This window comes from Schistocerca serialis, chromosome 2 (genome assembly GCF_023864345.2).
Source record: "Schistocerca serialis cubense isolate TAMUIC-IGC-003099 chromosome 2, iqSchSeri2.2, whole genome shotgun sequence".
NCBI lineage: Eukaryota > Metazoa > Arthropoda > Insecta > Orthoptera > Acrididae > Schistocerca > Schistocerca serialis.
Genome location: NC_064639.1, coordinates 804,486,653 through 804,507,262, shown reverse-complemented (window position 1 = coordinate 804,507,262; position 20,610 = coordinate 804,486,653). Strand labels below are relative to the sequence as shown.

The window sequence follows — 20,610 nt, the reverse complement described above, 5'->3', positions numbered from 1 at the left end:
CTTACTACTATCGCTGTTGGAAACCAGGTGATAACCGCACAGTATTTTAGAGACGATCAGGTAATGAAAATTTAGAATAAGTAAAACAGTATCAAAAGAAGTTGTGTGGTGGAGCAGCACATGCAATTCACGCTTCCTAGATAATCGTTACTGCATAGAATAATTCTTTTGTCTGCGGCGTCTTCAGTATCCGTCTTCTGGAAATTTTGCTTGCAGTATATTTTGCAATCTTTTCGTTATGAGTTGGTGCTTGGTTTCCCGATGTTCTTTTGTTTAGTGCATTCGCCTCCTCTTAACCCTGAGAAACCACATACCGAAACTGAGGCACTGCCGGCTGTTCATAAGCAGTGCTCGATGAAGTTATTTCGCTTTTTATTCGTTGCCTTTAATATTCTTCTCAACAGTGGTGAGTGCTGCCTGCAGAAAGCGTTTATCTTGCGAATTCGCGTGAAAGTTTGTGTTCCCTGTGAGGCCCACTACTTGGGATTAACTTGACTGCTCCAGCCAGGTGGCTCGTTGGTCTAGGGGTATGATTCCTGCTTTGGGTGCAGGAGGTCCCGGGTTCAAATCCCGGACGAGTCCTTGCGTTTTGTACAACGGTGTGGTAACAAATCGCATGGCGGCGGCTGTTTCGCGCATTTCCAGGCCTCCAAGTCAGCGCTAAAATCCGACAACCAGTTCTGAAACCGTTTCATGTTTCATTTGAGCCATGTGCACCCTGCTGATGGAACGTTTGAAGTTGATTTAAATGGTCACAGTAGAGATCGTAGCAAGTGTCTTGCTGAGTGGGACGAAAACGGGTTTCCGCCCGCAATCGAGCCGGGGACCTTCTGCGTGTTAGGCACGGCGCCTGGGCTCGGCGGCAGCTGCTGCTGCTCTTTCCTTCCTTACGAGATACCGTCGATTCGCGCAGTCGTTATTGCAAAAGATGTCACCAAAGGCAATCGCTTCGAGCGCGGCACTTTGCCTGGGCTCGGCGGCAGGCTCGTTGGTCTAGGGGTATGATTCCTGCTTCGGGTGCAGGAGGTCCCGGGTTCAAATCCCGGACGAGTCCTTGCGTTTTGTACAACGGTGTGGTAACAAATCGCATGGCGGCGGCTGTTTCGCGCATTTCCAGGCCTCCAAGTCAGCGCTAAAATCCGACAACCAGTTCTGAAACCGTTTCATGTTTCATTTGAGCCATGTGCACCCTGCTGATGGAACGTTTGAAGTTGATTTAAATGGTCACAGTAGAGATCGTAGCAAGTGTCTTGCTGAGTGGGACGAAAACGGGTTTCCGCCCGCAATCGAGCCGGGGACCTTCTGCGTGTTAGGCACGGCGCCTGGGCTCGGCGGCAGCTGCTGCTGCTCTTTCCTTCCTTACGAGATACCGTCGATTCGCGCAGTCGTTATTGCAAAAGATGTCACCAAAGGCAATCGCTTCGTTAGCGGCACTTTGCCTGGGCTCGGCGGCAGGCTCGTTGGTCTAGGGGTATGATTCCTGCTTCGGGTGCAGGAGGTCCCGGGTTCAAATCCCGGACGAGTCCTTGCGTTTTGTACAACGGTGTGGTAACAAATCGCATGGCGGCGGCTGTTTCGCGCATTTCCAGGCCTCCAAGTCAGCGCTAAAATCCGACAACCAGTTCTGAAACCGTTTCATGTTTCATTTGAGCCATGTGCACCCTGCTGATGGAACGTTTGAAGTTGATTTAAATGGTCACAGTAGAGATCGTAGCAAGTGTCTTGCTGAGTGGGACGAAAACGGGTTTCCGCCCGCAATCGAGCCGGGGACCTTCTGCGTGTTAGGCACGGCGCCTGGGCTCGGCGGCAGCTGCTGCTGCTCTTTCCTTCCTTACGAGATACCGTCGATTCGCGCAGTCGTTATTGCAAAAGATGTCACCAAAGGCAATCGCTTCGTTAGCGGCACTTTGCGTGGGCGCGGCGGCAGGCTCGTTGGTCTAGGGGTATGATTCCTGCTTCGGGTGCAGGAGGTCCCGGTTTCAAATCCCGGACGAGCCCTTGCGTTTTGTACAACGGTGTGGTAACAAATCGCATGGCGGCGGCTGTTTCGCGCATTTCCAGGCCTCCAAGTCAGCGCTAAAATCCGACAACCAGTTCTGAAACCGTTTCATGTTTCATTTGAGCCATGTGCACCCTGCTGATGGAACGTTTGAAGTTGATTTAAATGGTCACAGTAGAGATCGTAGCAAGTGTCTTGCTGAGTGGGACGAAAACGGGTTTCCGCCCGCAATCGAGCCGGGGACCTGCGTGTTAGGCACGGCGCCTGGGCTCGGCGGCAGCTGCTGCTGCTCTTTCCTTCCTTACGAGATACCGTCGATTCGCGCAGTCGTTATTGCAAAAGATGTCACCAAAGGCAATCGCTTCGTTAGCGGCACTTTGCCTGGGCTCGGCGGCAGCTCTACATGGAGGCACCAGCAGCCCAGCCAGGCCGCCGCCGGCACCGGTGCGCCACAGCGCAAGGAGCCGGCGGCCGCCCTGCAATGCCCCTGTCGTTGCATATTCCACCCGCCCCATATCCTCTCCATGTCTGACTCACTACCCCAAATGACACTGCAGTCGACGTGCTTATTACTATCGCTTTTGGAAGAACCAAGGCGCAGTATTCTAGTGTCGAACCGGTACTGCAAATTGGGATTAAGCAAAAATTTATTGTGTGGTCGAGCGACAGCCTCGGCTCGCTCTTCCTACATGATCGCTTCTTGTGCGGAATAATTCCTAGCTCGCCGATGGCTTCAGAGTTGGTCTTCTCGAAGTTTTGCTTTCGCACTGCATTCCGCAATCTTTTCGTTATGAGTTGTGTGCTTCGGTTTCCCGACTTTCTTGTGTTTAGTGTGTTTGGCTTCTCTTAACCCTTAGCCACCGCTTGCCGAAATTTCCACACTATCATCTGTCGATCTGCAGAGCTCGATGAAGGCATCGCGGCCGTTCCTGAGCTCGTGGAACGGTCGAATCTGTAGTTGTTTCCAGATCTCTCCCACACAACGGCCTCCCAGAAGCTTGGATTACAGAAGTACGCCACTACTCCCAGCCGGAGATTCACGATTGAAAGCAGAATGACATGAGCTACACGCAGCTCCGATTTTTTTTTTTTTTTTTTTGTGTCTGACCTACTTTGAAAGACTTTGTAGTCGATTTACTTACTACTATCGCTGTTGGAAACCAGGTGATAACCGCACAGTATTTTAGAGACGATCAGGTAATGAAAATTTAGAATAAGTAAAACAGTATCAAAAGAAGTTGTGTGGTGGAGCAGCACATGCAATTCACGCTTCCTAGATAATCGTTACTGCATAGAATAATTCTTTTGTCTGCGGCGTCTTCAGTATCCGTCTTCTGGAAATTTTGCTTGCAGTATATTGTGCAATCTTTTCGTTATGAGTTGGTGCTTGGTTTCCCGATGTTCTTTTGTTTAGTGCATTCGCCTCCTCTTAACCCTGAGAAACCACATACCGAAACTGAGGCACTGCCGGCTGTTCATAAGCAGTGCTCGATGAAGTTATTTCGCTTTTTATTCGTTGCCTTTAATATTCTTCTCAACAGTGGTGAGTGCTGCCTGCAGAAAGCGTTTATCTTGCGAATTCGCGTGAAAGTTTGTGTTCCCTGTGAGGCCCACTACTTGGGATTAACTTGACTGCTCCAGCCAGGTGGCTCGTTGGTCTAGGGGTATGATTCCTGCTTTGGGTGCAGGAGGTCCCGGGTTCAAATCCAGGACGAGCCCTGCCATTTTGACCGTGCTGAAGCGTAGGTGGAACTCAGCCCCGGTTGCAGCTCCTCAATGAAGAGTAGACGCCTGTTATAGCACGTGGATATAACAAGAATGCGGCACCAGTAAAGTACGTAGGTGGAATTCGGTAGAAAGGCAGACGGTAATTTTGCATGCAACGGAAAACAAGGTTGTCTTTGCGGGATATGTGCACCGTGAGTGGAGATTCAGCTTAATTGTGCGACAGTCTACCCTCATCTTACTAGCGACGGCAACAACCAAGGGGTGGCATGTAAGATTGAGCGTGGCTAAGAGTTTTTCATTATTAGTTAGCATCACACTTTGACAGAGCTGTGACAAGGCGAGTAGGGTGAGCTCAGGAAAGCCAGTAGCAAGCGCACTTGAAGTAGCCCTGAAGAACCGGATTATAAATTTTGCCAGCCATAATGGAGCTAGGGGCGTTCTCAGTTACCAAATACCGGTGCAATAAGAGAGCAACAGTATTTGACAGTAAAATGACGCCCTATCCGTCTAGCATACGACATTGCTTGTCTCTGCATTCGCGGACGTGAGGTCATCTCGGAAATGAAATCCGAAATATAGATTAAAATTGTTGTGTTCCCGCCCGGGATCGAACCGGGGACCTTCTGCGTGTAAAGCAGACGTGATAACCGCTACACCACGGAAACGACGGTTCTTTTCATGTACCACCCGGAGACTCGTAATAGCAACAGTTTGTCTTCTGTGTTAGCAAGGGCATCGGCTACGAGCTCCCTCCGATTCGTGAAGTTCCTGTAGTAAAAGACGTCGATGGAAACAATCCAACCGCGACAGACAGGGAGAACGCTGGCTGAGCTGCAGCCCTACATGGTGAGACCATCAAAGGTGGCGTCATTCACATGCAGTGCGTTTTCGGAACGAATAGGCTCGTTGGTCTAGGGGTATGATTCCTGCTTCGGGTGCAGGAGGTCCCGGGTTCAAATCCCGGACGAGCCCTGCCATTTTGACCGTGCTGAAGCGTAGGTGGAACTCAGCCCCGGTTGCAGCTCCTCAATGAAGAGTAGACGCCTGTTATAGCACGTGGATATAACAAGAATGCGGCACCAGTAAAGTACGTAGGTGGAATTCGGTAGAAAGGCAGACGGTAATTTTGCATGCAACGGAAAACAAGGTTGTCTTTGCGGGATATGTGCACCGTGAGTGGAGATTCAGCTTAATTGTGCGACAGTCTACCCTCATCTTACTAGCGACGGCAACAACCAAGGGGTGGCATGTAAGATTGAGCGTGGCTAAGAGTTTTTCATTATTAGTTAGCATCACACTTTGACAGAGCTGTGACAAGGCGAGTAGGGTGAGCTCAGGAAAGCCAGTAGCAAGCGCACTTGAAGTAGCCCTGAAGAACCGGATTATAAATTTTGCCAGCCATAATGGAGCTAGGGGCGTTCTCAGTTACCAAATACCGGTGCAATAAGAGAGCAACAGTATTTGACAGTAAAATGACGCCCTATCCGTCTAGCATACGACATTGCTTGTCTCTGCATTCGCGGACGTGAGGTCATCTCGGAAATGAAATCCGAAATATAGATTAAAATTGTTGTGTTCCCGCCCGGGATCGAACCGGGGACCTTCTGCGTGTAAAGCAGACGTGATAACCGCTACACCACGGAAACGACGGTTCTTTTCATGTACCACCCGGAGACTCGTAATAGCAACAGTTTGTCTTCTGTGTTAGCAAGGGCATCGGCTACGAGCTCCCTCCGATTCGTGAAGTTCCTGTAGTAAAAGACGTCGATGGAAACAATCCAACCGCGACAGACAGGGAGAACGCTGGCTGAGCTGCAGCCCTACATGGTGAGACCATCAAAGGTGGCGTCATTCACATGCAGTGCGTTTTCGGAACGAATAGGCTCGTTGGTCTAGGGGTATGATTCCTGCTTCGGGTGCAGGAGGTCCCGGGTTCAAATCCCGGACGAGCCCTTGAGTTTTGTACAACGGTGTGGTAACAAATCGCATGGCGGCGGCTGTTTCGCGCATTTCCAGGCCTCCAAGTCAGCGCTAAAATCCGACAACCAGTTCTGAAACCGTTTCATGTTTCATTTGAGCCATGTGCACCCTGCTGATGGAACGTTTGAAGTTGATTTAAATGGTCACAGTAGAGATCGTAGCAAGTGTCTTGCTGAGTGGGACGAAAACGGGTTTCCGCCCGCAATCGAGCCGGGGACCTGCGTGTTAGGCACGGCGCCTGGGCTCGGCGGCAGCTGCTGCTGCTCTTTCCTTCCTTACGAGATACCGTCGATTCGCGCAGTCGTTATTGCAAAAGATGTCACCAAAGGCAATCGCTTCGTTAGCGGCACTTTGCCTGGGCGCGGCGGCAGGCTCGTTGGTCTAGGGGTATGATTCCTGCTTCGGGTGCAGGAGGTCCCGGGTTCAAATCCCGGACGAGCCCTTGCATTTTGAACAACGGTGTGGTAACAAATCGCATGGCGGCGGCTGTTTCGCGCATTTCCAGGCCTCCAAGTCAGCGCTAAAATCCGACAACCAGTTCTGAAACCGTTTCATGTTTCATTTGAGCCATGTGCACCCTGCTGATGGAACGTTTGAAGTTGATTTAAATGGTCACAGTAGAGATCGTAGCAAGTGTCTTGCTGAGTGGGACGAAAAAGGGTTTCCGCCCGCAATCGAGCCGGGGACCTGCGTGTTAGGCACGGCGCCTGGGCTCGGCGGCAGCTGCTGCTGCTCTTTCCTTCCTTACGAGATACCGTCGATTCGCGCAGTCGTTATTGCAAAAGATGTCACCAAAGGCAATCGCTTCGTTAGCGGCACTTTGCCTGGGCGCGGCGGCAGGCTCGTTGGTCTAGGGGTATGATTCCTGCTTCGGGTGCAGGAGGTCCCGTGTTCAAATCCCGGACGAGCCCTTGCGTTTTGAACAACGGTGTGGTAACAAATCGCATGGCGGCGGCTGTTTCGCGCATTTCCAGGCCTCCAAGTCAGCGCTAAAATCCGACAACCAGTTCTGAAACCGTTTCATGTTTCATTTGAGCCATGTGCACCCTGCTGATGGAACGTTTGAAGTTGATTTAAATGGTCACAGTAGAGATCGTAGCAAGTGTCTTGCTGAGTGGGACGAAAACGGGTTTCCGCCCGCAATCGAGCCGGGGACCTTCTGCGTGTTAGGCACGGCGCCTGGGCTCGGCGGCAGCTGCTGCTGCTCTTTCCTTCCTTACGAGATACCGTCGATTCGCGCAGTCGTTATTGCAAAAGATGTCACCAAAGGCAATCGCTTCGTTAGCGGCACTTTGCCTGGGCTCGGCGGCAGCTCTACATGGAGGCACCAGCAGCCCAGCCAGGCCGCCGCCGGCACCGGTGCGCCACAGCGCAAGGAGCCGGCGGCCGCCCTGCAATGCCCCTGTCGTTGCATATTCCACCCGCCCCATATCCTCTCCATGTCTGACTCACTACCCCAAATGACACTGCAGTCGACGTGCTTATTACTATCGCTTTTGGAAGAACCAAGGCGCAGTATTCTAGTGTCGAACCGGTACTGCAAATTGGGATTAAGCAAAAATTTATTGTGTGGTCGAGCGACAGCCTCGGCTCGCTCTTCCTACATGATCGCTTCTTGTGCGGAATAATTCCTAGCTCGCCGATGGCTTCAGAGTTGGTCTTCTCGAAGTTTTGCTTTCGCACTGCATTCCGCAATCTTTTCGTTATGAGTTGTGTGCTTCGGTTTCCCGACTTTCTTGTGTTTAGTGTGTTTGGCTTCTCTTAACCCTTAGCCACCGCTTGCCGAAATTTCCACACTATCATCTGTCGATCTGCAGAGCTCGATGAAGGCATCGCGGCCGTTCCTGAGCTCGTGGAACGGTCGAATCTGTAGTTGTTTCCAGATCTCTCCCACACAACGGCCTCCCAGAAGCTTGGATTACAGAAGTACGCCACTACTCCCAGCCGGAGATTCACGATTGAAAGCAGAATGACATGAGCTACACGCAGCTCCGATTTTTTTTTTTTTTTTGTGTCTGACCTACTTTGAAAGACTTTGTAGTCGATTTACTTACTACTATCGCTGTTGGAAACCAGGTGATAACCGCACAGTATTTTAGAGACGATCAGGTAATGAAAATTTAGAATAAGTAAAACAGTATCAAAAGAAGTTGTGTGGTGGAGCAGCACATGCAATTCACGCTTCCTAGATAATCGTTACTGCATAGAATAATTCTTTTGTCTGCGGCGTCTTCAGTATCCGTCTTCTGGAAATTTTGCTTGCAGTATATTGTGCAATCTTTTCGTTATGAGTTGGTGCTTGGTTTCCCGATGTTCTTTTGTTTAGTGCATTCGCCTCCTCTTAACCCTGAGAAACCACATACCGAAACTGAGGCACTGCCGGCTGTTCATAAGCAGTGCTCGATGAAGTTATTTCGCTTTTTATTCGTTGCCTTTAATATTCTTCTCAACAGTGGTGAGTGCTGCCTGCAGAAAGCGTTTATCTTGCGAATTCGCGTGAAAGTTTGTGTTCCCTGTGAGGCCCACTACTTGGGATTAACTTGACTGCTCCAGCCAGGTGGCTCGTTGGTCTAGGGGTATGATTCCTGCTTTGGGTGCAGGAGGTCCCGGGTTCAAATCCCGGACGAGCCCTGCCATTTTGACCGTGCTGAAGCGTAGGTGGAACTCAGCCCCGGTTGCAGCTCCTCAATGAAGAGTAGACGCCTGTTATAGCACGTGGATATAACAAGAATGCGGCACCAGTAAAGTACGTAGGTGGAATTCGGTAGAAAGGCAGACGGTAATTTTGCATGCAACGGAAAACAAGGTTGTCTTTGCGGGATATGTGCACCGTGAGTGGAGATTCAGCTTAATTGTGCGACAGTCTACCCTCATCTTACTAGCGACGGCAACAACCAAGGGGTGGCATGTAAGATTGAGCGTGGCTAAGAGTTTTTCATTATTAGTTAGCATCACACTTTGACAGAGCTGTGACAAGGCGAGTAGGGTGAGCTCAGGAAAGCCAGTAGCAAGCGCACTTGAAGTAGCCCTGAAGAACCGGATTATAAATTTTGCCAGCCATAATGGAGCTAGGGGCGTTCTCAGTTACCAAATACCGGTGCAATAAGAGAGCAACAGTATTTGACAGTAAAATGACGCCCTATCCGTCTAGCATACGACATTGCTTGTCTCTGCATTCGCGGACGTGAGGTCATCTCGGAAATGAAATCCGAAATATAGATTAAAATTGTTGTGTTCCCGCCCGGGATCGAACCGGGGACCTTCTGCGTGTAAAGCAGACGTGATAACCGCTACACCACGGAAACGACGGTTCTTTTCATGTACCACCCGGAGACTCGTAATAGCAACAGTTTGTCTTCTGTGTTAGCAAGGGCATCGGCTACGAGCTCCCTCCGATTCGTGAAGTTCCTGTAGTAAAAGACGTCGATGGAAACAATCCAACCGCGACAGACAGGGAGAACGCTGGCTGAGCTGCAGCCCTACATGGTGAGACCATCAAAGGTGGCGTCATTCACATGCAGTGCGTTTTCGGAACGAATAGGCTCGTTGGTCTAGGGGTATGATTCCTGCTTCGGGTGCAGGAGGTCCCGGGTTCAAATCCCGGACGAGTCCTTGCGTTTTGTACAACGGTGTGGTAACAAATCGCATGGCGGCGGCTGTTTCGCGCATTTCCAGGCCTCCAAGTCAGCGCTAAAATCCGACAACCAGTTCTGAAACCGTTTCATGTTTCATTTGAGCCATGTGCACCCTGCTGATGGAACGTTTGAAGTTGATTTAAATGGTCACAGTAGAGATCGTAGCAAGTGTCTTGCTGAGTGGGACGAAAACGGGTTTCCGCCCGCAATCGAGCCGGGGACCTTCTGCGTGTTAGGCACGGCGCCTGGGCTCGGCGGCAGCTGCTGCTGCTCTTTCCTTCCTTACGAGATACCGTCGATTCGCGCAGTCGTTATTGCAAAAGATGTCACCAAAGGCAATCGCTTCGTTAGCGGCACTTTGCCTGGGCTCGGCGGCAGCTCTACATGGAGGCACCAGCAGCCCAGCCAGGCCGCCGCCGGCACCGGTGCGCCACAGCGCAAGGAGCCGGCGGCCGCCCTGCAATGCCCCTGTCGTTGCATATTCCACCCGCCCCAGATCCTCTCCATGTCTGACTCACTACCCCAAATGACACTGCAGTCGACGTGCTTATTACTATCGCTTTTGGAAGAACCAAGGCGCAGTATTCTAGTGTCGAACCGGTACTGCAAATTGGGATTAAGCAAAAATTTATTGTGTGGTCGAGCGACAGCCTCGGCTCGCTCTTCCTACATGATCGCTTCTTGTGCGGAATAATTCCTAGCTCGCCGATGGCTTCAGAGTTGGTCTTCTCGAAGTTTTGCTTTCGCACTGCATTCCGCAATCTTTTCGTTATGAGTTGTGTGCTTCGGTTTCCCGACTTTCTTGTGTATAGTGTTTGGCTTCTCTTAACCCTTAGCCACCGCTTGCCGAAATTTCCACACTATCATCTGTCGATCTGCAGAGCTCGATGAAGGCATCGCGGCCGTTCCTGAGCTCGTGGAACGGTCGAATCTGTAGTTGTTTCCAGATCTCTCCCACACAACGGCCTCCCAGAAGCTTGGATTACAGAAGTACGCCACTACTCCCAGCCGGAGATTCACCATTGAAAGCAGAATGACATGAGCTACACGCAGCTCCGATTTTTTTTTTTTTTTTTTGTGTCTGACCTACTTTGAAAGACTTTGTAGTCGATTTACTTACTACTATCGCTGTTGGAAACCAGGTGATAACCGCACAGTATTTTAGAGACGATCAGGTAATGAAAATTTAGAATAAGTAAAACAGTATCAAAAGAAGTTGTGTGGTGGAGCAGCACATGCAATTCACGCTTCCTAGATAATCGTTACTGCATAGAATAATTCTTTTGTCTGCGGCGTCTTCAGTATCCGTCTTCTGGAAATTTTGCTTGCAGTATATTGTGCAATCTTTTCGTTATGAGTTGGTGCTTGGTTTCCCGATGTTCTTTTGTTTAGTGCATTCGCCTCCTCTTAACCCTGAGAAACCACATACCGAAACTGAGGCACTGCCGGCTGTTCATAAGCAGTGCTCGATGAAGTTATTTCGCTTTTTATTCGTTGCCTTTAATATTCTTCTCAACAGTGGTGAGTGCTGCCTGCAGAAAGCGTTTATCTTGCGAATTCGCGTGAAAGTTTGTGTTCCCTGTGAGGCCCACTACTTGGGATTAACTTGACTGCTCCAGCCAGGTGGCTCGTTGGTCTAGGGGTATGATTCCTGCTTTGGGTGCAGGAGGTCCCGGGTTCAAATCCCGGACGAGCCCTGCCATTTTGACCGTGCTGAAGCGTAGGTGGAACTCAGCCCCGGTTGCAGCTCCTCAATGAAGAGTAGACGCCTGTTATAGCACGTGGATATAACAAGAATGCGGCACCAGTAAAGTACGTAGGTGGAATTCGGTAGAAAGGCAGACGGTAATTTTGCATGCAACGGAAAACAAGGTTGTCTTTGCGGGATATGTGCACCGTGAGTGGAGATTCAGCTTAATTGTGCGACAGTCTACCCTCATCTTACTAGCGACGGCAACAACCAAGGGGTGGCATGTAAGATTGAGCGTGGCTAAGAGTTTTTCATTATTAGTTAGCATCACACTTTGACAGAGCTGTGACAAGGCGAGTAGGGTGAGCTCAGGAAAGCCAGTAGCAAGCGCACTTGAAGTAGCCCTGAAGAACCGGATTATAAATTTTGCCAGCCATAATGGAGCTAGGGGCGTTCTCAGTTACCAAATACCGGTGCAATAAGAGAGCAACAGTATTTGACAGTAAAATGACGCCCTATCCGTCTAGCATACGACATTGCTTGTCTCTGCATTCGCGGACGTGAGGTCATCTCGGAAATGAAATCCGAAATATAGATTAAAATTGTTGTGTTCCCGCCCGGGATCGAACCGGGGACCTTCTGCGTGTAAAGCAGACGTGATAACCGCTACACCACGGAAACGACGGTTCTTTTCATGTACCACCCGGAGACTCGTAATAGCAACAGTTTGTCTTCTGTGTTAGCAAGGGCATCGGCTACGAGCTCCCTCCGATTCGTGAAGTTCCTGTAGTAAAAGACGTCGATGGAAACAATCCAACCGCGACAGACAGGGAGAACGCTGGCTGAGCTGCAGCCCTACATGGTGAGACCATCAAAGGTGGCGTCATTCACATGCAGTGCGTTTTCGGAACGAATAGGCTCGTTGGTCTAGGGGTATGATTCCTGCTTCGGGTGCAGGAGGTCCCGGGTTCAAATCCCGGACGAGCCCTTGAGTTTTGTACAACGGTGTGGTAACAAATCGCATGGCGGCGGCTGTTTCGCGCATTTCCAGGCCTCCAAGTCAGCGCTAAAATCCGACAACCAGTTCTGAAACCGTTTCATGTTTCATTTGAGCCATGTGCACCCTGCTGATGGAACGTTTGAAGTTGATTTAAATGGTCACAGTAGAGATCGTAGCAAGTGTCTTGCTGAGTGGGACGAAAACGGGTTTCCGCCCGCAATCGAGCCGGGGACCTGCGTGTTAGGCACGGCGCCTGGGCTCGGCGGCAGCTGCTGCTGCTCTTTCCTTCCTTACGAGATACCGTCGATTCGCGCAGTCGTTATTGCAAAAGATGTCACCAAAGGCAATCGCTTCGTTAGCGGCACTTTGCCTGGGCGCGGCGGCAGGCTCGTTGGTCTAGGGGTATGATTCCTGCTTCGGGTGCAGGAGGTCCCGGGTTCAAATCCCGGACGAGCCCTTGCGTTTTGAACAACGGTGTGGTAACAAATCGCATGGCGGCGGCTGTTTCGCGCATTTCCAGGCCTCCAAGTCAGCGCTAAAATCCGACAACCAGTTCTGAAACCGTTTCATGTTTCATTTGAGCCATGTGCACCCTGCTGATGGAACGTTTGAAGTTGATTTAAATGGTCACAGTAGAGATCGTAGCAAGTGTCTTGCTGAGTGGGACGAAAACGGGTTTCCGCCCGCAATCGAGCCGGGGACCTGCGTGTTAGGCACGGCGCCTGGGCTCGGCGGCAGCTGCTGCTGCTCTTTCCTTCCTTACGAGATACCGTCGATTCGCGCAGTCGTTATTGCAAAAGATGTCACCAAAGGCAATCGCTTCGTTAGCGGCACTTTGCCTGGGCTCGGCGGCAGGCTCAGTCGTGCTCAGGCACTCGGCCAGTGCACATCGCGCGGTGACGGGCGGCGGCGCGGGCCAGTGTTTACGTCGCGAGCAGTGCTGAGGTGGAGAGCTGCGCAGCGTGTTCGAGCGCTGTTAACGTTTGTTTCTGTACCACTGTTGTAAGTAAGATGTCGACAATTAACAGAGCGAACAGCGTTCAGTGTGTTTTCGATCGTGCTGCCTTACGACCGACGGCTTTCGAAATCCATGAGTGGATTTTTGAGGATCTGAAATTGCCGGAAGATATAGTCGACACGTTCCAGTTGGACTTTGTGCAGTACTCGTTATTCATCAAATTTATTTCGAGTGACACTTATGAGAAATTCGTTGAGGAGCATGCTGGTGTGAGACCATTTCGTCATAATGATGGCAGTATTAGCAATGTCCAAATCGTGCCTTCGGGATACGGAGTGAGAACCGTCAGGGTATTTAATGTGCCACCTGAGTGCCCTAATGACCTGATAGCACGTTCCCTGTCACTGTACGGCGTTGTTTTGTCGGTTACCAATGAAAAATGGTCGAGTGCATATCGCTACCAAGTTAACAGCGGGGTGCGAAGTGTACGTGTAGACTTAAAAAAGCATATACCTTCGTATGTTGCCATTGGCGGCTGTCGTGCACAGGTAACTTACATTGGACAACCCCCTACCTGTTCGATCTGCCATTCAACAGAACATCTGCGGATGAACTGTACACGTCGACGTCCATTTCAACTTCCACGGGAACGTCCTGCAGACGGTAGTGAAAAGCTTGTTCCGCTATTGAGTGAGGTAGTCGCGGGGACGGTACCACCACCTCGGCAGCCGGAACGTGTTAGCGAGGCGGAGATGCCAGTTCCGGTGGAATGCAGTGCCCAAGACATTTGCGGTAGGACGGACGTCGATCCGGCACCGTCATCCTCCCCGGGGCAGTTACCGCTGGATAACACCGATGCGCCAGACACCTCTGAAACTAAGCCGTGTGAGATACAGGAGCGGGTGCAGATCAGTTTGCCTGCACCGCCCCTAACGGCAGAGACTGCAGCAGAAACGAAGAAAGGCCGCCGAAGGAGAAGCAAAGGGAATAGTAGCAAAGAGGAAAAGTCGGATGATTTGAGACCCGTACACATGTCAGAAAGTGGCAGCGAGACTGAACCTCAACCTTCTTGCTCCGTGCGCTGCGAGGACACCGCGAGGCAAGAACGCATTCGTGAACAGACCAAACACCTGAAGGCACTACTGAGCGCTGAGAGGGAACAGAGCACCGTAACGGCTAAGAGGAAGAGCGAACAGAGTAGCGAGCAGCTGCAGCAGCGCTCCCGCAGGAACTCGGTGACGTCAGTCGCAGGCCCGCGTGGTGGTCAGGCGGATGCGACCACGTTGACAGACTCAGCCGGCGGTGGCGGGCAGGGCGGCGCGCGCACCGCGAAGCACCCCGACAGCAATGAGCCGTGGTGGCAGCAGGACGAGGAGATGCAGCAGTAGCTGCTCTCGCGCATGACCATCGCGCTGCGACGTTTCCACTCTCTGAGTACTCCAGACGTTCCCAACGAGTTTGATTCAAAGACGTCGAGAAGGACGATCCAACACAGAGCTCATTGTCCTCTGAACCATCATGTGCGATAGCCAAACCTACAACGTTACCACACTTAACGTCAATAGAATTCAAAGTGCGGTGAAACTCCGTTCGCTAACTGATTTCTTGTATGGTACCAGCGTTGACATTGCCCTCCTACAGGAGGTAGTCACAGTCTTAGAAGTGCCCGGTTACGTTCTCATTGATAACATCAATCTCCAGGATGCTGTAGGCACTGCCATACTTCTGCGCGACGGTATACCATTTACGGACGTGCAGCGGTTGCCTAGTGGTCGTGGCATTTCTCTTCGAGTGAATGGTGTGCAGATTGTTAACGTGTACGCTCCCTCAGGTAGCACTCATAAGAGAGATCGCTCAACATTTTATAAAAACGAGGTTCCCATTCTTCTTAGCGCTTATCGTGCACATCTCATCCTCGGTGGTGACTTCAATTGTGTGCTTAACGACAGAGACCAAACTCCTAACACGAACAGATGTATCGAACTTGAACATTTAATTCATGGCATGCGTCTTCACGATACATGGCAACAACTGCACGGTGAACGGGTAGCGTACACCTTCGTAACCAGTCATTCTGCCAGTCGGTTGGATAGGATCTATGTGTCCGAGGCCCTCCAGCGACACGCTGTGAACTGTGACATAGCTCCTGTCAACATCTCCGACCATTGTGCGTATCAGTGTTACCTTAACCTACACCGCCAGCAAATATACCGCGGGAAAGGCTACTGGAAATTGAACGTCAGCCTTCTGCAGGATGCCCAACTTGAAGAGGAGGTGAACATAACATGGCAACAGCTCCAGCGGCAACGACGTCGTTACGATAGCGCTCTCCAGTGGTGGACTCAGTGTGCTAAGCCTAAATTACGCCTCACCCTCATGAGTTACGCCCGACAAAAAAGCTTTTGGCAGAAACAGACTATTGAGTTTTATTATCGCTGTTTGAGAGACCTGTACAGTCGCGCTAACAATCCTTCTGGCGATATCGACGTAAAGATCAAACGATATAAAGCGAAAATCACGGCGATACAACGCCAACGAATGCAAGGCATCATCGTGCGAGCCCACCCCAAGGACGTGGCCGCCGAAGAACGGGCCTCTCTGTACCACATCCTGAGAACGACGAAACGGTGTAAAGCCATGTTGATTGCAGCCGTCGTTGATGACGCTGAGAATGCCATCACGAAGCAACGTGACATCATCTCGCACGTCTACGAATATTATAGTCAACTTTACAAGAAGCAAGCCGTTGATGAACACTCGTGCGACGATTTTCTTAGGACCTTGAGCTGTCGCTTGTCGCAACAGGATACTGCAAATCTGGAATCTCTTTTCACAGAGGACGAAATCCGACTGGCGGTCCACAGTGCAAAGAAAGGGAAGTCACCAGGACCTGACGGTCTCAGCGCTGAGTTTTACCAGCGTTACTGGAACCTCCTCGGTCCGACACTCCTCGAGATAGCGAATGAACTCTGGCACCTGGAAGTTATACCCAAGGCATTTACGGAAGGTATCATCCTGCCCTTACCGAAAAAAGGGAACAGCAGGAAGGTCGAAAACATGCGACCCATCACACTCCTGAATGCCGATTTCAAAATCATCACCAGATCGATTAAGCTAAGGATGCAAACCGTTATGTACAAGGTTTTGGGCAGTTACCAGTTCAGTGCAGTGCAAGGCCGAAGTGCAATCTCAGCAGCCTGCGATTTGAGGGACATCATCTGTTCGTATGCTGAAACACAAGGACAGGGCGCTCTGATCTTTCTAGATTTTGAGAAGGCTTACGACCGTGTACGTCATGACTTCCTCTTTAAATGCATGAAGAAACTAGGTTTTGGACTTCATCTCATAGAATTAATTCGCAAACTTACTACAAACGCCTCTTCACGGATTCTCATTAATGGCCATTTTACAAAAGAAGTTTCCATTGAGCAATCCGTCCGCCAAGGATGTCCTCTGTCGATGATTTTGTACGCCATTGCAGTGGAGCCCCTCCTGAACAACTTGGCGCATAGCGGGATCGGACTTAGCGTCGAGTCTGTCACTATCCCATGCATTGCGTATGCTGACGATGTATGCGTCACTGTGTCATCATCGCAACAACTTCTGTCAGCGGAAACTCTTTTACAAACATTCACGTTTCTTTCAGGGGCAATACTCAATAGAACTAAAACCACAGCTTTGCAGATCGGTGGCGGTATCGGAGACATATCCCATGTTACCTGGTGCAAGGTCAAGGATTCTCACACAACCCTCGGTGTTACTTTTGAGGCCAAACCAGACAAATTCCTGACGAAGAACTGGTCACACATGCTTAATAAATTACGTGCTGCTTTGGTACTTCACTCCGACCGTGACTTGAACATACTACAGAAAGTTAAGACCATCGAGATCGCCATTACGAGCAAGATGACTTATTTGGCGCAAATTCTTCCAATCTCCGACCATCTAGCCAAGAGTATACAACAAGCGTTATGTTGGTTTCTTTTTAGGGGGCACATTTTCAAAGTTCAATTCGATACCTTAACCTTACCATCGCTCAAAGGTGGCCTTAACCTCATTAAAGTACACAAAAAATGTGTCACCCTGCTCCTAAATCGCATCAGGAAGGAGTTCCGTACCCGGAGGACCAGCATCATCACAAACCTCATTCAGCGGTGGAAGCCTCATAGCCTTGACCCACCCGTTAATATCGCCGGCATTCCACTTTCTTACCGACATGTGCGACTGTACTACATGGACATGAGTTACATTCGACACAACATCGTCGATAACGGAAGCCTGACGAACAGGAAGCTTTATGGCCTTCTCACGACAACAAACCACAGGAATCGTCTCGAAGAAAAACATCCACATACACGTTGGAGTATAGTATGGCGGAATGTGCACAGCGACGTGTTACCGTCACGCGTCATAGCCGACTGGTATCTAACAGTCAACGATAAAGTAGCAACGAATGAAAAGCTACATAAAATTGGCCTTCATCCAACGCCCAACTGTGACACATGCGGAAGGGTCGATACGCTTCTTCATAGGTTCACGTGCGGACATGCAGAAGAAATTACTACATTTCTTCGTCAACGATTGTCGGTGATAGACCGTACGACGCCCTGTGGTGTAGATCTTTTAGAGATCATTCAGCCACAAAAACTGAGATATCCACGAGCAAAAAACAACGCTGCAACGTGGATCATGGGCCACACAGCATCGTTTATTATGCAGAATAGGCATGCTACTTTCCTCGACTATTATTCTTACATAGAAATTGAACACTTTAAAATGAGACAACACTGTGACTACAGGAGGATATTTGGAAATATGCTGAACATCATAATTAACGGTTAAATGCTTCAAATACACTCTTTCGGATCGCAGAGGTTGCCAGTGACCTGTATGTATGAATCCCATTTGCTTCCTGGGACTTTAGTACTTGTCGGAATTTTACAATACTATTCAGATGCTCACCAATGCAGAAGGCATTTTTTCTTTCCCTTTTCGCTTTCACATTTCCGTTCTCTCGCAGAGCAACCTTCCTTCAATGATGATGTGATAGTCTTTTGTGCACCATAAAAAAAAAAAAAAAAAAAAAAAATTCTGTTTACTACATGGCAAAAAAAAAAAAAAAAAAAAAAAAAATTGGTCTAGGGGTATGATTCCTGCTTCGGGTGCAGGAGGTCCCGGGTTCAAATCCCGGACGAGCCCTGCCATTTTGACCGTGCTGAAGCGTAGGTGGAACTCAGCCCCGGTTGCAGCTCCTCAATGAAGAGTAGACGCCTGTTATAGCACGTGGATATAACAAGAATGCGGCACCAGTAAAGTACGTAGGTGGAATTCGGTAGAAAGGCAGACGGTAATTTTGCATGCAACGGAAAAGAAGGTTGTCTTTGCGGGATATGTGCACCGTGAGTGGAGATTCAGCTTAATTGTGCGACAGTCTACCCTCATCTTACTAGCGACGGCAACAACCAAGGGGTGGCATGTAAGATTGAGCGTGGCTAAGAGTTTTTCATTATTAGTTAGCATCACACTTTGACAGAGCTGTGACAAGGCGAGTAGGGTGAGCTCAGGAAAGCCAGTAGCAAGCGCACTTGAAGTAGCCCTGAAGAACCGGATTATAAATTTTGCCAGCCATAATGAAGCTAGGGGCGTTCTCAGTTACCAAATACCGGTGCAATAAGAGAGCAACAGTATTTGACAGTAAAATGACGCCCTATCCGTCTAGCATACGACATTGCTTGTCTCTGCATTCGCGGACGTGAGGTCATCTCGGAAATGAAATCCGAAATATAGATTAAAATTGTTGTGTTCCCGCCCGGGATCGAACCGGGGACCTTCTGCGTGTAAAGCAGACGTGATAACCGCTACACCACGGAAACGACGGTTCTTTTCATGTACCACCCGGAGACTCGTAATAGCAACAGTTTGTCTTCTGTGTTAGCAAGGGCATCGGCTACGAGCTCCCTCCGATTCGTGAAGTTCCTGTAGTAAAAGACGTCGATGGAAACAATCCAACCGCGACAGACAGGGAGAACGCTGGCTGAGCTGCAGCCCTACATGGTGAGACCATCAAAGGTGGCGTCATTCACATGCAGTGCGTTTTCGGAACGAATAGGCTCGTTGGTCTAGGGGTATGATTCCTGCTTCGGGTGCAGGAGGTCCCGGGTTCAAATCCCGGACGAGTCCTTGCGTTTTGTACAAAGGTGTGGTAACAAATCGCATGGCGGCGGCTGTTTCGCGCATTTCCAGGCCTCCAAGTCAGCGCTAAAATCCGACAACCAGTTCTGAAACCGTTTCATGTTTCATTTGAGCCATGTGCACCCTGCTGATGGAACGTTTGAAGTTGATTTAAATGGTCACAGTAGAGATCGTAGCAAGTGTCTTGCTGAGTGGGACGAAAACGGGTTTCCGCCCGCAATCGAGCCGGGGACCTTCTGCGTGTTAGGCACGGCGCCTGGGCTCGGCGGCAGCTGCTGCTGCTCTTTCCTTCCTTACGAGATACCGTCGATTCGCGCAGTCGTTATTGCAAAAGATGTCACCAAAGGCAATCGCTTCGTTAGCGGCACTTTGCCTGGGCTCGGCGGCAGCTCTACATGGAGGCACCAGCAGCCCAGCCAGGCCGCCGCCGGCACCGGTGCGCCACAGCGCAAGGAGCCGGCGGCCGCCCTGCAATGCCCCTGTCGTTGCATATTCCACCCGCCCCATATCCTCTCCATGTCTGACTCACTACCCCAAATGACACTGCAGTCGACGTGCTTATTACTATCGCTTTTGGAAGAACCAAGGCGCAGTATTCTAGTGTCGAACCGGTACTGCAAATTGGGATTAAGCAAAAATTTATTGTGTGGTCGAGCGACAGCCTCGGCTCGCTCTTCCTACATGATCGCTTCTTGTGCGGAATAATTCCTAGCTCGCCGATGGCTTCAGAGTTGGTCTTCTCGAAGTTTTGCTTTCGCACTGCATTCCGCAATCTTTTCGTTATGAGTTGTGTGCTTCGGTTTCCCGACTTTCTTGTGTTTAGTGTGTTTGGCTTCTCTTAACCCTTAGCCACCGCTTGCCGAAATTTCCACACTATCATCTGTCGATCTGCAGAGCTCGATGAAGGCATCGCGGCCGTTCCTGAGCTCGTGGAACGGTCGAATCTGTAGTTGTTTCCAGATCTCTCCCACACAACGGCCTCCCAGAAGCTTGGATTACAGAAGTACGCCACTACTCCCAGCCGGAGATTCACGATTGAAAGCAGAATGACATGAGCTACACGCAGCTCCGATTTTTTTTTTTTTTGTGTCTGACCTACTTTGAAAGACTTTGTAGTCGATTTACTTACTACTATCGCTGTTGGAAACCAGGTGATAACCGCACAGTATTTTAGAGACGATCAGGTAATGAAAATTTAGAATAAGTAAAACAGTATCAAAAGAAGTTGTGTGGTGGAGCAGCACATGCAATTCACGCTTCCTAGATAATCGTTACTGCATAGAATAATTCTTTTGTCTGCGGCGTCTTCAGTATCCGTCTTCTGGAAATTTTGCTTGCAGTATATTTTGCAATCTTTTCGTTATGAGTTGGTGCTTGGTTTCCCGATGTTCTTTTGTTTAGTGCATTCGCCTCCTCTTAACCCTGAGA

At 50.0% G+C, this 20,610-nt stretch overlaps 20 non-coding genes across 20 annotated transcripts; 15 read left to right on the top strand and 5 right to left on the bottom strand.

Moving 5' to 3' along the window:
- The first annotated feature begins 510 nt into the window (after nt 1-510).
- On the top strand, nt 511-582 carry Trnap-ugg (transfer RNA proline (anticodon UGG)). Its single transcript has one exon. It is a non-coding gene; the product is annotated as a tRNA-Pro (tRNA).
- A 400-nt stretch (nt 583-982) lies between these two features.
- Nucleotides 983-1,054, top strand: Trnap-cgg (transfer RNA proline (anticodon CGG)). The gene has a single exon. It is a non-coding gene; the product is annotated as a tRNA-Pro (tRNA).
- Nucleotides 1,055-1,454: 400 nt separating this feature from the next.
- On the top strand, nt 1,455-1,526 carry Trnap-cgg (transfer RNA proline (anticodon CGG)). Its single transcript has one exon. It is a non-coding gene; the product is annotated as a tRNA-Pro (tRNA).
- Nucleotides 1,527-1,926: 400 nt separating this feature from the next.
- Nucleotides 1,927-1,998, top strand: Trnap-cgg (transfer RNA proline (anticodon CGG)). Its single transcript has one exon. It is a non-coding gene; the product is annotated as a tRNA-Pro (tRNA).
- A 1,648-nt stretch (nt 1,999-3,646) lies between these two features.
- On the top strand, nt 3,647-3,718 carry Trnap-ugg (transfer RNA proline (anticodon UGG)). Its single transcript has one exon. It is a non-coding gene; the product is annotated as a tRNA-Pro (tRNA).
- Nucleotides 3,719-4,319: 601 nt separating this feature from the next.
- Trnav-uac (transfer RNA valine (anticodon UAC)) lies at nt 4,320-4,392 on the bottom strand. The gene has a single exon. It is a non-coding gene; the product is annotated as a tRNA-Val (tRNA).
- A 235-nt stretch (nt 4,393-4,627) lies between these two features.
- On the top strand, nt 4,628-4,699 carry Trnap-cgg (transfer RNA proline (anticodon CGG)). Its single transcript has one exon. It is a non-coding gene; the product is annotated as a tRNA-Pro (tRNA).
- Nucleotides 4,700-5,300: 601 nt separating this feature from the next.
- Nucleotides 5,301-5,373, bottom strand: Trnav-uac (transfer RNA valine (anticodon UAC)). The gene has a single exon. It is a non-coding gene; the product is annotated as a tRNA-Val (tRNA).
- A 235-nt stretch (nt 5,374-5,608) lies between these two features.
- On the top strand, nt 5,609-5,680 carry Trnap-cgg (transfer RNA proline (anticodon CGG)). Its single transcript has one exon. It is a non-coding gene; the product is annotated as a tRNA-Pro (tRNA).
- Nucleotides 5,681-6,077: 397 nt separating this feature from the next.
- Nucleotides 6,078-6,149, top strand: Trnap-cgg (transfer RNA proline (anticodon CGG)). Its single transcript has one exon. It is a non-coding gene; the product is annotated as a tRNA-Pro (tRNA).
- Nucleotides 6,150-6,546: 397 nt separating this feature from the next.
- Nucleotides 6,547-6,618, top strand: Trnap-cgg (transfer RNA proline (anticodon CGG)). The gene has a single exon. It is a non-coding gene; the product is annotated as a tRNA-Pro (tRNA).
- Nucleotides 6,619-8,266: 1,648 nt separating this feature from the next.
- Nucleotides 8,267-8,338, top strand: Trnap-ugg (transfer RNA proline (anticodon UGG)). Its single transcript has one exon. It is a non-coding gene; the product is annotated as a tRNA-Pro (tRNA).
- Nucleotides 8,339-8,939: 601 nt separating this feature from the next.
- Trnav-uac (transfer RNA valine (anticodon UAC)) lies at nt 8,940-9,012 on the bottom strand. Its single transcript has one exon. It is a non-coding gene; the product is annotated as a tRNA-Val (tRNA).
- Nucleotides 9,013-9,247: 235 nt separating this feature from the next.
- Trnap-cgg (transfer RNA proline (anticodon CGG)) lies at nt 9,248-9,319 on the top strand. The gene has a single exon. It is a non-coding gene; the product is annotated as a tRNA-Pro (tRNA).
- A 1,648-nt stretch (nt 9,320-10,967) lies between these two features.
- Nucleotides 10,968-11,039, top strand: Trnap-ugg (transfer RNA proline (anticodon UGG)). Its single transcript has one exon. It is a non-coding gene; the product is annotated as a tRNA-Pro (tRNA).
- A 601-nt stretch (nt 11,040-11,640) lies between these two features.
- Nucleotides 11,641-11,713, bottom strand: Trnav-uac (transfer RNA valine (anticodon UAC)). The gene has a single exon. It is a non-coding gene; the product is annotated as a tRNA-Val (tRNA).
- Nucleotides 11,714-11,948: 235 nt separating this feature from the next.
- Trnap-cgg (transfer RNA proline (anticodon CGG)) lies at nt 11,949-12,020 on the top strand. The gene has a single exon. It is a non-coding gene; the product is annotated as a tRNA-Pro (tRNA).
- A 397-nt stretch (nt 12,021-12,417) lies between these two features.
- Nucleotides 12,418-12,489, top strand: Trnap-cgg (transfer RNA proline (anticodon CGG)). The gene has a single exon. It is a non-coding gene; the product is annotated as a tRNA-Pro (tRNA).
- A 6,301-nt stretch (nt 12,490-18,790) lies between these two features.
- Nucleotides 18,791-18,863, bottom strand: Trnav-uac (transfer RNA valine (anticodon UAC)). Its single transcript has one exon. It is a non-coding gene; the product is annotated as a tRNA-Val (tRNA).
- Nucleotides 18,864-19,098: 235 nt separating this feature from the next.
- On the top strand, nt 19,099-19,170 carry Trnap-cgg (transfer RNA proline (anticodon CGG)). Its single transcript has one exon. It is a non-coding gene; the product is annotated as a tRNA-Pro (tRNA).
- The last annotated feature ends 1,440 nt before the right edge of the window (nt 19,171-20,610 follow it).